The following is a 13,176-nucleotide window of genomic DNA, read 5'->3' as shown; positions in this document are numbered from 1 at the left end:
AAGACCCCCTGGGCTGAAGTGGTGAGGAGGAATAAGACAAAGAAAATATGACCTATTAAATGGTAGAAATAACAAGGAAACGTGGAAGTAGAAAATGTGGTAGCCATAACAATAACAGCGACAACAGAAGCAATATAATAGCAGTAATAGTAATAATAAAATAGTAATACAGTTGTGCTGCAACTATTTATTATTTACTGAGTATTTATTTATTATTTCAGGACTCACTCTAAATGTATGGTTTGGTATTGATGTTTTCAACACTCATAACAACCATAGGAGGTAAGTACTGTTTTTCTCCTGTTGTTGGATGTTAGAAAACAAGGCATAGAGTATTTAAGCAAATTGCCCTTGGTAATATGATCAGTGTATATTGGTTACCGATTGTTTGACAACAAGGAAAGGAAACAATTAGGCGAATTAACTAAATTAGCCACAGTCAAAAGTTGAGGAGATGCTACTAAAATCAGGCATTTCATCTCCAGTAACAGATAAGATTAACCATGCTGTATGAAATCTCTCAAAAATATATTATGTGTTAAGAAAGCCATAATTTTTAAAAACAAGCAAGCATAGAGAAATGTTTATATAGTTTTACCAAAATATCCTATTCAGAATATATTAATATTTTCTAAAAATCAGTAAAAAAAAAACAAAAAACCAAAACAAGAAACTAGCCCATAGATAATTAGTCCTGCAAGAAACTAAACTTTCCAGAAAGTCCAAAATATCTGTTCTGTGTCTCTTAAGCATTTCTCAAGCCTTGGTAACCCTTGATAAACACACCCAAGGTTATACCCCAAATTGGTAGTGTCAAGTATATCTTAGAATAAGCATGATCAAAAAATAAAATGTTTATTAAAAACATTTTCATTGAGATTTGTTAGTAAGTGTTAAAATGGAAAATTTAGTGAGTATTTATTTCAGGACTCATTCTAAATGTATAGTTTGGTATTGATATTTTCAACACTTTTAACAACTATGGGAGGGAAGTACTGTTTTTTTCAAATGCTATAGATAGATTTATCAATAATACCACTAGGATCATTAGTACCATCTATGTGAATAGATTAATTTATACTTGACATCATATTTGAATGATGACATATTCCATTTCATAACTGTAGGTGGATGAGAGACAGTGTTCTTTAAGGAAAAGGATACTGGATGAATTCTGTCCCAAATTGCATCACATGTTAACCATGTGAATTTAGGTGATAAATGAGGCCATGTATTGGCTAATGTGTGTTGAGTCTATAAAATGCTTTAACGTATGTAAACTTATTTGATTGCCATAGTGTGAATTAGATGTCAGTATTATCTCTGTGTTATCAAGTGTGAAACCTTAAGCTTAGGGAACTTCAGTAATTTTACTGAGGTCTTATCTGTCAGAAAAAGGTAAATCCTGAAGTAACTGAGAATTTTGGGCCCAGACACAGTGCTTTTTAACAGAGCACACAGCTTTCATTCTTATGTGAGATGTGAGAGTCAAATGAGTTACTAAAACTAGAGCCATATGTAAACTATTAAAAGCTTTGAAAAACAGAGGCTCAATTCTTTTCCTAAATTATTTCTTTAAAAAACTATCCTATTTTTTAAAATATTGAGCTAATTATAAAAGGCAAATGGACCATATACCCATTATAAAATGAAATAAAATAATAGACAAACTGGTAGATTAAAAAGGAAGTATGGAAGTCTTCATTCCCTCTACCCTCCTCCCTTTCCCATTACCCAGAGAATCTACTGATCATCTGCAATCACACACTTATACAGACTATTGTTTGGTTTATGAGAATCATTTTATTGAAAATATTAGCTACATAAAACTATCTAAGAAATAGTAATTGCACATTAATATGTGTTAGCAGAAAGTGGGTCAGGGATCTGAGGGTAATGTACTTGATAATGTATATTGGTTGCCCAGCAAAACAAGCAAGCTGCAATTTTAAAAAATTATATATTCTTCTATAACAGTTATGCATACTATTTGAAATGAGTTTATGAATTAAAAACTCTGAAAATAAGTTACAGATATCTACACTCTTTCAAATCCTAGCTTTTCCTTTGAGTTTTCACATAGCACTGGCTTTTTTTTATTTTTAGTGTTTTCTTTTTTTAAGATAGAAGAAAAAATGAACTATAAAGATTTATAGACTATGTCACAGGATTCTTAAAGATTGCTATTTCCTTTAGATTACTCTTTTATGAAAACATTTTTCTTCCATGCAACAATAAAGTTATTTCTCCTCAGTGTGAATACATTTTTTTTCTTTTTGGTACAGTATTCTGAATTATTTTTTTAACCTTGAATTTAAACCTAGGAATACTACTACAATACCTCAGACACACATACACACACACACAAACAGATAATATTATCTAGCTTTACAAACCTGTCAACAATTTTGACCATCTTCTCTAAGAGATAGGCATAGTTAAAATAAAAATTTTGAAACTTATCAGATGTAATAAATAGGTAATAGGTTCTGGAAAAGTTAACAGTAAAAATAGTGTTACTTCTTGAATTTTATTATCTTTTATTGATTGTACTGAATTTTTGAGAACTGACCTCTATTGTGGCAAAACAATTATAAAATTACCCATTTTAACTTTTTGATAAATAGACCAGTCTATTTACATGAAATGTACATTGGAGATATGCTGTACAAATATGTTTGTTAGGAATATATTTAATATATATTTTACATAATAAATATTTTATAATAAACATGCTATAAAATTGTATATAGAATGTACATTTCAAAGGACCTATACATATATTACCATTATTATGTTCAATTACACATGCATGCTTTCTATAATTATAGTTTTCATCAGGAAACAAAAATATTTGTCATGATAGTGAAAATAAATAAATATTTATGCTTTTGGTTTTTTAGATTATAAGCCTGAATCTTTTCTGCTAAAATGATTCTTTTTTTTTTCCTCTAAAGAATAAATCTTTGGTGGTTTCACATATAATTCTGGGCATATAACATACCAAGGCCATTTGCAAATGAGAGGCATTTAGTTCAGTAGTATATAAACTTGGATGTGATAACTTTGGCTGCTTCTTTAGATATCATGTGCTTGATGAGTAACAGAACTAGTCAGGGGAAGTTATATTTCTACTCAGCATTAAGTACCTTGTCTTATCCTGTTTGGTAAACTGTCTAACATCTTGCAACCACTAGGCAAGCTTTAATTTACTTGAATGGCAGAGTCAGAATAAATTAAATTTTGGAAGCTGGATTTCATTGCCATAACCTGAAAGTGTAATTTAATACTCTTAATCGGTAACAGACTATATTAGAAAACTATTAGATTCAATACAGCTTTGTAATACCCTAACACATATCCATAGCATTATTGTAAATGGAAATTTCTTGGTGAAATGAACCTATATATTAATACTTGGAAAATCAATTTTTAAAAATACAACAACTGTTAGTTTTTTGCAGAAAAGCCAGACAATTAAAAGTTGTTTATGTTTAAGCAATTTATATTTAAATATAATTGACAAAAAGTTTTTAGCATTTACCACAAATGCAGTTTTAAAAAAATGTATTTTTTTATTCCTTTTTTTCTTTTCTACTCTTTAGTCTATATTAATATTATATAATTGCAAGAATTATACTTCACTCACAATCAGTTTATTATATTGTCCTCTTGTTGCTCCTCATCACTTTCTCTCCAAATTGATTCTTCATCCTTTTAGGGATATGATTCTGAGAGAAAGGATTGCAGCATTTCCTGGCTGCTGATTAGATTTTTTGCCATAGTGCGACAGAGATATTATGTAATGGCTTTATAGTGAATATTATCTCAGTGAAAGGAATATATGGAAGAATAAACATAAGTTATTTAGAAATCAGACTTTGTATCACATAGAAAAGTGAAATTGATTTGAGAATCAAAACTCAACTTCTCTAATATGTGGGTATATAACATACCCACATTTTTAAGGCCATTAAAAAATCCATCTCTCCATTACTATACATGTCCAACATAAACACATGGAGATTGATCTAATGAATATTTATTACTGAATATAAAATTTAAAGTAGTTTGTGATGTAAGCATTGTGATGTAAGCACATGTTTTTATTTCTCTTGGGTAAATACTGGAAGTATGTAAAATAGAAAAAGAAGTTTGTAACTAACCCTTAAAAAAGGGGGATTGGCAAACTTTGACCCATGAGCCAACTCTCATCTGTCACTTTGTAAATGAAGTTTTACTGGAGCAGAGCCATGCCATGATAGACTGAATAATAGTGTCCCCCTCCAAATTAATTTTTAAACAACAAAATTGTCCATATCCTAACCTCTGGATACTCTGAATAATTCTCCTTGCATAATGAAAGGGACTTTGAAATTAAGATTAAGTTTCTTTAAGTGGGGAAATTATCCTAAATCTAATGTAATCACAAGAATCTTTCTAAGCTTGAGGCAAGGAGGATCAGAGATAACTGTAGGAAATGCGATGATAGAAACAAGAGGCCAAGGTGATGTAAGGAAAGGGTCTTGAGCCCAGAAATGCAGGCAGACTCTAGAAACATGAAATGGAAGGAAACAGATTCTCCCTTGAAACCTTTTATAGGAGTATAACTCTGCTGACACTTTGACTTTAGACTTCAAACATCCAGAAATCTAAGAATGTAAAATTGTGTTTTCTTAAGCCACTAAGTTTGTGGTAGCTTATGACAGCAGCAAAAAGAAGCAAATATACACATTCATTTACATATTGTCTGTGACTGCTTTAGCATCAGAGAGACAGAAACCATAGTTCTGGAAAATATAAAATATGTACCTTCTGCCCCTTTGTAGAAAAAATCTTCAGATTCCTACCTTAAAATGCAGACTCTCTCACCACTCTGATTTTATAACACTTTTTCAAATATCTGTTTTGATGCCTTATGTACTTTGTTTACATAGCTGTCTGTATGTATGTGTGTGTGTTTAATTCTGTGATGAATTTTTTGAATTCAGCAAAACTTGCTTTTTTTCTTCTTCACCCTGATAACATAGTTTCTTGCATGTATTTTCTATCCTAGAATTACAGGATGAGAAAATTTAGAAAAAATATTTGGAACAAAATCCTTCAATGTATGGTTTCTGTATAGCTATGCTTGATTCCTTATCAGTTTTTTGTGAGTTCATTTTCTAGATATTAATTAGACCCTACAATGATATATACTTGAATTTCCTTGTGTTGACATAACACCAGTGCTGATGTGATGTAATCTCACCTTGAATTTTTTATTTAAAATTCCAGTTCTCTTTGTAATTATTAAAAGGCAGAGAAAGCCAACCAGAGAAAGTGATAATTGAGAAAAGAACCAAGGAAGTGAGAGAGTGAGTGAACACGAAGATGTCTAGGGGATGCAATCCCAGGCTGAGAAAATTAAAATAAAATCTTTCAATCAAGGATCTCCTTGAAGTATGACATTAAAGCAAAACAATCAGAGTGGCTGAGGTGTGCTAAATTCAGATGTGGCCACTGGAATAGTCTGTTGGTTATCACTCTCTAAGTTTAAAGAACTTTCAGTGCCAAATTGGTGATTAATAATTTGGTATAGTTTATGATTATAAATGGGCTCTTTTTCATCAGTAGTTATTATGAAAGCAACACAATAGTGTCTGTCTAAGGAACAATCAATATTATTATCAGTACCTAATAATATTCAGTGAAACAATAACTATTTTTGAGACTCTCCAGAGGTACAGCTGAAAATTTATTGAGGATCATTATTATATAATTGAAATCAAAGAATAAAACAGAAGAGTGCCAAGGATGGAATCTAGAAAAATCTCTATCCTTCAGAGAGCTAAGGAGATAGAAAAAAAAACAACAAAAAGGGATGAGAAGGAGCTGTGAGAGATACAGAGGTGAATCAGATGAGAGTGACACTTTGAATCATTTGAGGATTGTCAGCACCGTAATGCAGTGGAGAAACTGTAAGTAGTAAATTCTGAAGAAAAGTGTAGATCTGAAAATCTGACTGCAAGATTTCAAGACAAAGTTTTGGAAAATAAGTCAAAACCAATTTTGTTTTCAAAGTATGGACATTTGACACAACATTGTAAAATGATTATAAATCAATAAAAAATGTTAAAAAAAAAGTATGGACATTGTTAGGATCAATAGACTTTTATAGAATTATTCTATTAGAGTCTCCCTTACTAACTCACTTTTCATAATATAAACCGTGAGCTAAGCAGTTTCCCACTTATTCATTTATACAATTGATTTTAAGGGCACTTAGAATAAAGACTACATATGCCTATAGAGAGAGACCAATTATAGTCATGTCCTCCTGAATATGTTAGTCTTCTCTTCCTATGGAAGATAAGCATGAAGCAGGTCATTCTGATTTTCTTTGTGACTTCTAGATGTGTTTCTATGATAGAACATTAAGAAGACTAAGTTACTTCATGGGTAAAACAGCACCCAGGATGATTAGAAATTTAAAAAGACTTGTAATTTTTAAGCTGAGAGTCTAAAACCAAATTCAGATAATGAGAAAAAGATAAAAACTTCTCAAGAAGAGAAACCCATCAATCAAAAGTACTCTAAGCTCAAAACACCTTATAAAATTAATAATATTCAGAATATTCATGCAAGGTGTTAATTGGGTCAGTTCACTCGAGCTAGGTTTAAAAAAAAGCCCCTTAGCTTCTAGCTAGGTGATAATTACATTCATTCTTGTAAAATGAAATGACTATATGTGGGTAGAAAATTCTTTGCACCTAGCTAGACAAAGGCTGAGTGGAAATCAGTGAAGTATAATGAGAGAGAATAGAATTAGGACAATGAAATTTATAACTACATATAATTAGCATTATAACAACCTCTTATTTGTGCATAATTAGTAGTTTTGTGGTAGATTGATTATTAAATTTTAATCATAGAGTTACTTTGGCTTTACTCTCCCCAATGAAGAATTTTGATTGTTGTGTTAATTTTCTTTTCTTAAAAAAGTGTTCATTTGGTTTTTTCTGACCATATAATTTAAATCTTTTTATGAAATAAAATACCTTTCTAAAATTTTACATTATTTTCTAAATACGGGATTTTCAGTTATTTGTACTTTCTTTTCTAGCAGATGGCTTTTATAATTCAATCTTGGATATTTTATTTTGCTAGTTCTAGTTATTAATTTTTTCTTCACTACCTTATTATTAGACATATCTTAATAGCCATTCTTTCCTTCATTTTGCACCACACTTTCTATTTTGCCATTGGACACAAGCAGCTGTAAAAATGTGGGACACATTGTTTTCAGCAGCAACAACTTGGACATTTGTCACCTACAGATATTCCAGTGAATCAGTGAATGGGGCTTTTCCAGGCTGTTGTGAGACAGGTCAGATAGTGTCAGTGCTCTAGAAATGGGCTTTTGAAGGAACTCCATTCCTGGTCTTCCTGTGCTTGCAAGTCTTCTGTTCTTAACAGCTACTGTGATCTTGAGGCCCCGGGCTTTCAAGGCTGTGGTAGACCTGAAAAGGAGAGTATGGAAGTATGCTGCAAACCCAGATGTGCTTTCCAAATTTCAGCAGAGATTCTTGAATAAACACTCCTCAGATGATGAAGATGCAATAGAAATAGCAAGAGAACTGGAATTAGAAGTGGAGACTCCAAATGTGACTGCTGCAATATCATGATAAAACTTTAATGGATAAGTAGTTACTTATGTTTGAGCAAAGCAAGTGGTTTCTTGAGATGGAATCAACTCCTGGTGAAGATTCAGTGAAGATTGTTGAAATAGCAAAAGATTTCGAATATTACATAAACTTAGTTGATAAAGCAGTAGCAGGATTTGAGAGGATTGACTCCAATTTTGAAAGAAATTCTCCTGTGAGTAAAAATGCTATGAAACAGCACTGCATGGTACAGAGAAATCGTTCATGAAAGGAGGAGGCAGTCGATGTGGCAGATTACACTGTTTTCTTATTTTAAGAAATTGACACCCCCCCCAACCGTCAGTCACCATCACCCTGGTCAGCCAGGAGCCATCAACATCGAGGCAAGACCTTGTACCAGCAAACATATAACTCGCTGAAGGCTCAGAAAATGGTTAGCACTTTCTTAGCAATAAATTATTTTTTAATTACGGTGTGCATTTTTTACGCATGATGCTATTGTGCACCTAATAGATATTATAATGTAACTGTAACTTTTATGTACTGGGAAACCAAAAAAGTTTGTGGGACCCACTTGATTTTGATATTAGTTTTATTGTGGTGGTCAGGAGCTAAACTGGCAATATCTCTGAAATACGTCTATATGCCCAGTAATTTTCCACTACTTTATCTCTCCTGAGAGTAAAAAGAGGATATAGAAAATGTCAAAAACCTCATTATAAATTTTATTTGCTTCATGATTTTCTTTTAAATAATGTTGATCTTATCCTCAACTTTAAAAGGCATGGTATTTTAACTGTTTTCTATATAGAATATACTCCTAATATACTCTTGAGAATTATACCTCAACCATTTGATTTCTTACCCCACATTAATAAGGCTCTGTTAGAGTGGTGAGGAAAGGTTTTTATTTCATCCTTCATCCAAGCACTTTGAGTATCAGCTCAAGATATTAGATGTTACTCTGAATCTTCCAAGAGAAAGATATTTTTACCAGGGAATTGGTAATCAAAACTGGTCAAAGGACTGGAAGAGTAGAAGACTGAAGAGCACATTAACCAGGAATCCAGCACTCAGATAGCAGATATCACTCTGAAGGAGACTTTTGACCAGCACTATAGGAGTCATTGCCTCAGGCATATGTCTTCTACCTCATCTTATTTCCTCTAATCTCATATGATTATCTCCCCTTTTCAGACCTTAAGGGACCACACACTGGCAAAGGAGGCTAATAAATATATTTGATGGGAAAGGGAGAGGCAGAATCCTTAGCATATGAAAGGATAACACAAGGTCCTATAATTTTTATGCTATATATATAATATGTGTTTGTGTGTGTGTGTATATATATATATATGTGTGTGTGTGTGTGTGTATACACATATATATGTGTGTATATATGTGTATATATGTATTTGTATGTGGGTATATACGTGTGTATATATCTGTATGTGTATATATGTATATATATAGTCAAACAACCAAAACAAGAACAAAAAACTACATAGATTTTACTAATATGTGAAAAAATTATGTAAGATACCCTCCAAAAAATAAACAAGTTTTTTTAATCCAACAATTTCAGTTGTCTGAAAAAACTGAGCTGTTATGTGATAAAATTTCTTATCACTGGAAATGTTCAAGTAGGATATGGTAACAGATCCAAACCTAGAAATATCCCTTCCCCTGGCATTAAGACCTATGATTCCAAAAGTCACATTCTGCCAAATGTCCTCAAGATTCATATAATTTCTCTCTGCACAACCACATTGAATATTCTTCTAGTCTTGCCTTCAGTAAACCACAGCTAATACTACTGGACCAGGTTTCTTCAGGTCTCACATAAACAAGTATATAATGTTCAAAGTAAAACCATGCTTCCCCATTCCACACTCCAAAGCTTGCTGGTTTTGCTATTGTGTTTTCTAACCGAAAAATTGGTACCATAACATGCTCAAGTTATTCAAACGTGAACTTTAGAAGTTAAGATTATGTACTCCCCTTCTCATACCCCTATATCCACTCCATCAAGTCTCACTGATTGTACTAGCAAACTGTATATTGAATTCTTCCTTTCTCTTTATTTCTATGGCCTAAAGCCTCATAATTTCTCACATGGAATATGAAATAGTGTTCCAAATAACTTAATTGCTATTTTCATTTATTCTCCTGAGTAGTTTATTCTCCTGAGTAGTAGAAACATTGACATTATTATCATCTCTAATATTTGTAAACATATTTCATTGTATATCAGTAAGCTGTTGATGTGTGATAAATCACTACCTAATTTAGTAGCTTAAAAGAACAAGAAGTTATTATTTCCCATGTTTGCCAACCCATGCTCAGCTCAGAAGTGTCATTTATGAATTTATGGTCAGCATTGGTCTGGCTAAATTGTTTTGTGGATCTTGATTGAGTCTGTCACCCAAGATGCTCAGAGCCTTAGCTGGAACAACTGAGCTGTCTTGGCTATGATCTATATGTCCTATTACGCAGACAGCTAACTCAGTCATTTTACAACAACAAAAGTAGAGTAGCAGGAGGGTATTGGAATACACAGGGCTCTTGAGACCTGGGCTTGTAGCTTGCCCAAGGCCATTCTAGATTCAAACCAGGGACAGTGACTCTGCTTTTGAATAAGAGGAGTGGCAAAGTCATATCAAAAAAAGGCACAGATATTGGGAGAGTAAATAATTAGGGACTTTTTTTTTCTTTTTGCAATTTGCCAGGCATAGATTCTCAAAATACTCAAGATCAAATCCAAATACTTTAATATGACCTTCCAGGCTCTCTATTATCTGGTTTCTGCCTATCTCTTCAAATTTATCTTATGTAACTCCCCCAACACATGTTATGATCCATCTAATCTATTCTTTCATTGTCTCAGCTGGTCAGCATCTTCCCAACTCGGGAACTTGTTGGATGGTTATACATACCATGCCTGCTCCTTGAAATGTTGTTTCTCTTTTTCACATGCCTAGAAATATATTTGCTTTAGGATTCATCACGATTATTTTATTTCCCTAAAAGTATTTTTTTCTGTCCACTTATGAAAACAAACATCAAACACATGTACACACACACAACACAATTATTTTTGTTTCAAGACATTTTGGTCATTTATAGATTTATTATAATATATAATTTAAAAATTGAACTCATTTAGTATCTTTTTCCTCTACTAAACTAAAAATCACAATGAAGACATTGACCATTTCTTCTTTTCCTCTTTTTCTTCTCCCTTCTCATTTTTTCTTAATTTTCTCCTGTGTCTTGCTTGCCTCTTCTTCATATTCCATCTTTTTCTAATTGTATTCTCAGATCCAAGGAAAAGTGTCTTTTACATTAATAATGCTGGATAAGCACTGGTTAAGTGAACTTAAGTGATAGAGTCATCAGTGGTAAATGAGACATCCACGTCCAACACAAACTTAAATTCAGATATTATAATTTTACAGAAATTGCTTGGAAGACTTCTGCCAGTTTTTATATCTTTTCAATTATGATCAAAGATAATTGTTTCAATGTATCTATTAATAATTTGTTTTTCTTCTTATAAGGTGTTCCTTCATACATTTAAGAAGATATTAATGTTGAAGTTTCAACCAGTGATCTTTTGAAGGTAAGGTTTCTTTTGTTCTGGCAGCTTTACCATTTTCCTCTTCACATTGGTTTTTGCCACACGTATTTCAGTATACATCAGTGTAATTTTCTTTGTGTATATTCTGTTTGGTATCTGCAGAACTTCTTGAAAATGTTTATTGACATTTTTCTTCAGTTTTGAAAAACAGTCTTTATATAAATATCTTCACTCTTTTCTTGTTCTGGGACTATAATTGCAATTTATTCACCATTGTTCCTGAATCTGCCTTGTAGTTCTTGTTGTTTGGGGTATTTCATCAGTTTTATCCCTTTCTGTTCTTCACTTTTATATTTTTATTGACCTGATATTACAGTTCACTAATCCTGTGTTTTTCAGTATGCAGTCTGCTCCTAAAGTCATCAAATAAGTCCTTAAATTCAAACATTTGATTTTTTTATTTCTAGAAGGAACATTTGTTTCATGTTTAGAGATTTTTACTTTCTAGTGAAATTCTTCACATTTTAGTATATTTTCTTCATATTTTTCTATATTTACTTGAATAGTATAATGATAGTCTTTCAGTGTCCTCAACAGCCAAATTGATATCTGGATCACCTATGAATTGGTTTTTATTTTCTGTGCTTTTTCTTGATTTTGTTCATATTCTTAACATGTGTAGTAAATTTTTTGAATGCCAAAGGTTATGTATGAAAAATGTTCTCAAGTTCAGGATAATCTCCTTCCCTAGCAGAGTTAACCTTTCTCTTCCTTGGTCAAATACAGTATGGCTGGTCACTTATCCCAACAAGAGACTGGTGGTTTGAGATTAATTTGTATTTTCCTGCAGAGCTCAGTCTACCTAAGACATGACACCTGACTTCTAGACTGTTTAACCAAAGGTGTAATTTCTTCTGGAAGAGACTACTCCCAGAAGACTCTTAACTATACTTCTAGTGAGAACGTTGAAAACTTTCTCTCAGGTTTTCAGAGAGTTTTACCTTTAGGCTTTTAGTTTAATACTGCACAGAGTTCTGTTAATTCAGCAAATGTCCCGAGGGGGGAAGCTGTTAATGTGCTTGAGACCCCTGGTCTCCACCAGTAGCTCTCCTGGTTTCCCACACACATCATCTGCTGGGCTTTACCCCAAGCTCCGCATAGGACTTTCAGCCCCTTGCCAGTGTCCAGGATGGCCAAAAACTCCAGGGAAAATCTGTGGCAGAATCTTCCCTTTCTGCAATCTTGTCTACTACAATTTTCACTACCTTATCAGTGTTCAGCTTCTCTGCTGTAGGTATTCTTCCTATTGGAACCTACCTTTATATTTACATTAAAATCTAAAAATGGTAAGAAATTAGCCTTACCAGTTTTATTACAAGGAATCATACTGGCTCTTCCACTAGATCATAGGCAGACAATGTGTATATATCTTGAGGGAAAACTGAGCAATACTGGCCACAGGATGGCATTGAGGGAATTAAAAAAGGTATTTCTTCAAATGAAATGCTTACATTAGAATATTATTTTGTCTTCATTAATAACAATCAAAATGTCATGATATCTTAATTAGACAAATCATATTCATCAAAACTGAAGAAATTTAACATTTTATCATTTCAATTTAACTAAAATAATTTTAGAATTCAAAATAATAAATATGTAATAATATAAAACAAGCAAAAGCATTTCATTAAAACAACACATTTTATGACATATTTAATGCTTACTGGCTTGAATATTATTGTTTCTATTAAAATGTTCACAAATTTTATTTATTCTGTGACTTTACTACACTGAAAAAATGATAGTATTTTTTAAAAACTACTTAGTCCACTGACAACTGGCATAGACAAAGATTAAATATAATCTATGAGCTACATATTATTTAGAAAGGTGTCTAGTTGAGTATTCCTGCAACTGCATAGGTATTCTTCATGGGCAACTGTATTA

The 13,176-nt window shown here is 32.3% G+C and overlaps 1 long non-coding RNA gene across 1 annotated transcript in view; it reads left to right on the top strand.

The window, feature by feature from the left end:
• LOC140685887 (uncharacterized) overlaps nucleotides 1–11,268 on the top strand; it is a 359,629-nt gene extending 348,361 nt beyond the window's left edge. Inside the window, exons 5-6 of the long non-coding RNA XR_012059343.1 lie at nucleotides 222–282; nucleotides 11,207–11,268. This is a non-coding gene — a long non-coding RNA (uncharacterized lncRNA). The remainder of the gene's footprint in view (nucleotides 1–221; nucleotides 283–11,206) is intronic.
• Nucleotides 11,269–13,176: the final 1,908 nt, after the last annotated feature.

The sequence above is a fragment of the Vicugna pacos genome, chromosome 2, assembly GCF_048564905.1.
Source record: "Vicugna pacos chromosome 2, VicPac4, whole genome shotgun sequence".
In the NCBI taxonomy this organism is placed as follows: Eukaryota; Metazoa; Chordata; class Mammalia; order Artiodactyla; family Camelidae; genus Vicugna; species Vicugna pacos.
The sequence above is the reverse complement of the archived record's forward strand: the minus strand, read 5'-3'. Positions and strand labels throughout refer to the sequence as shown.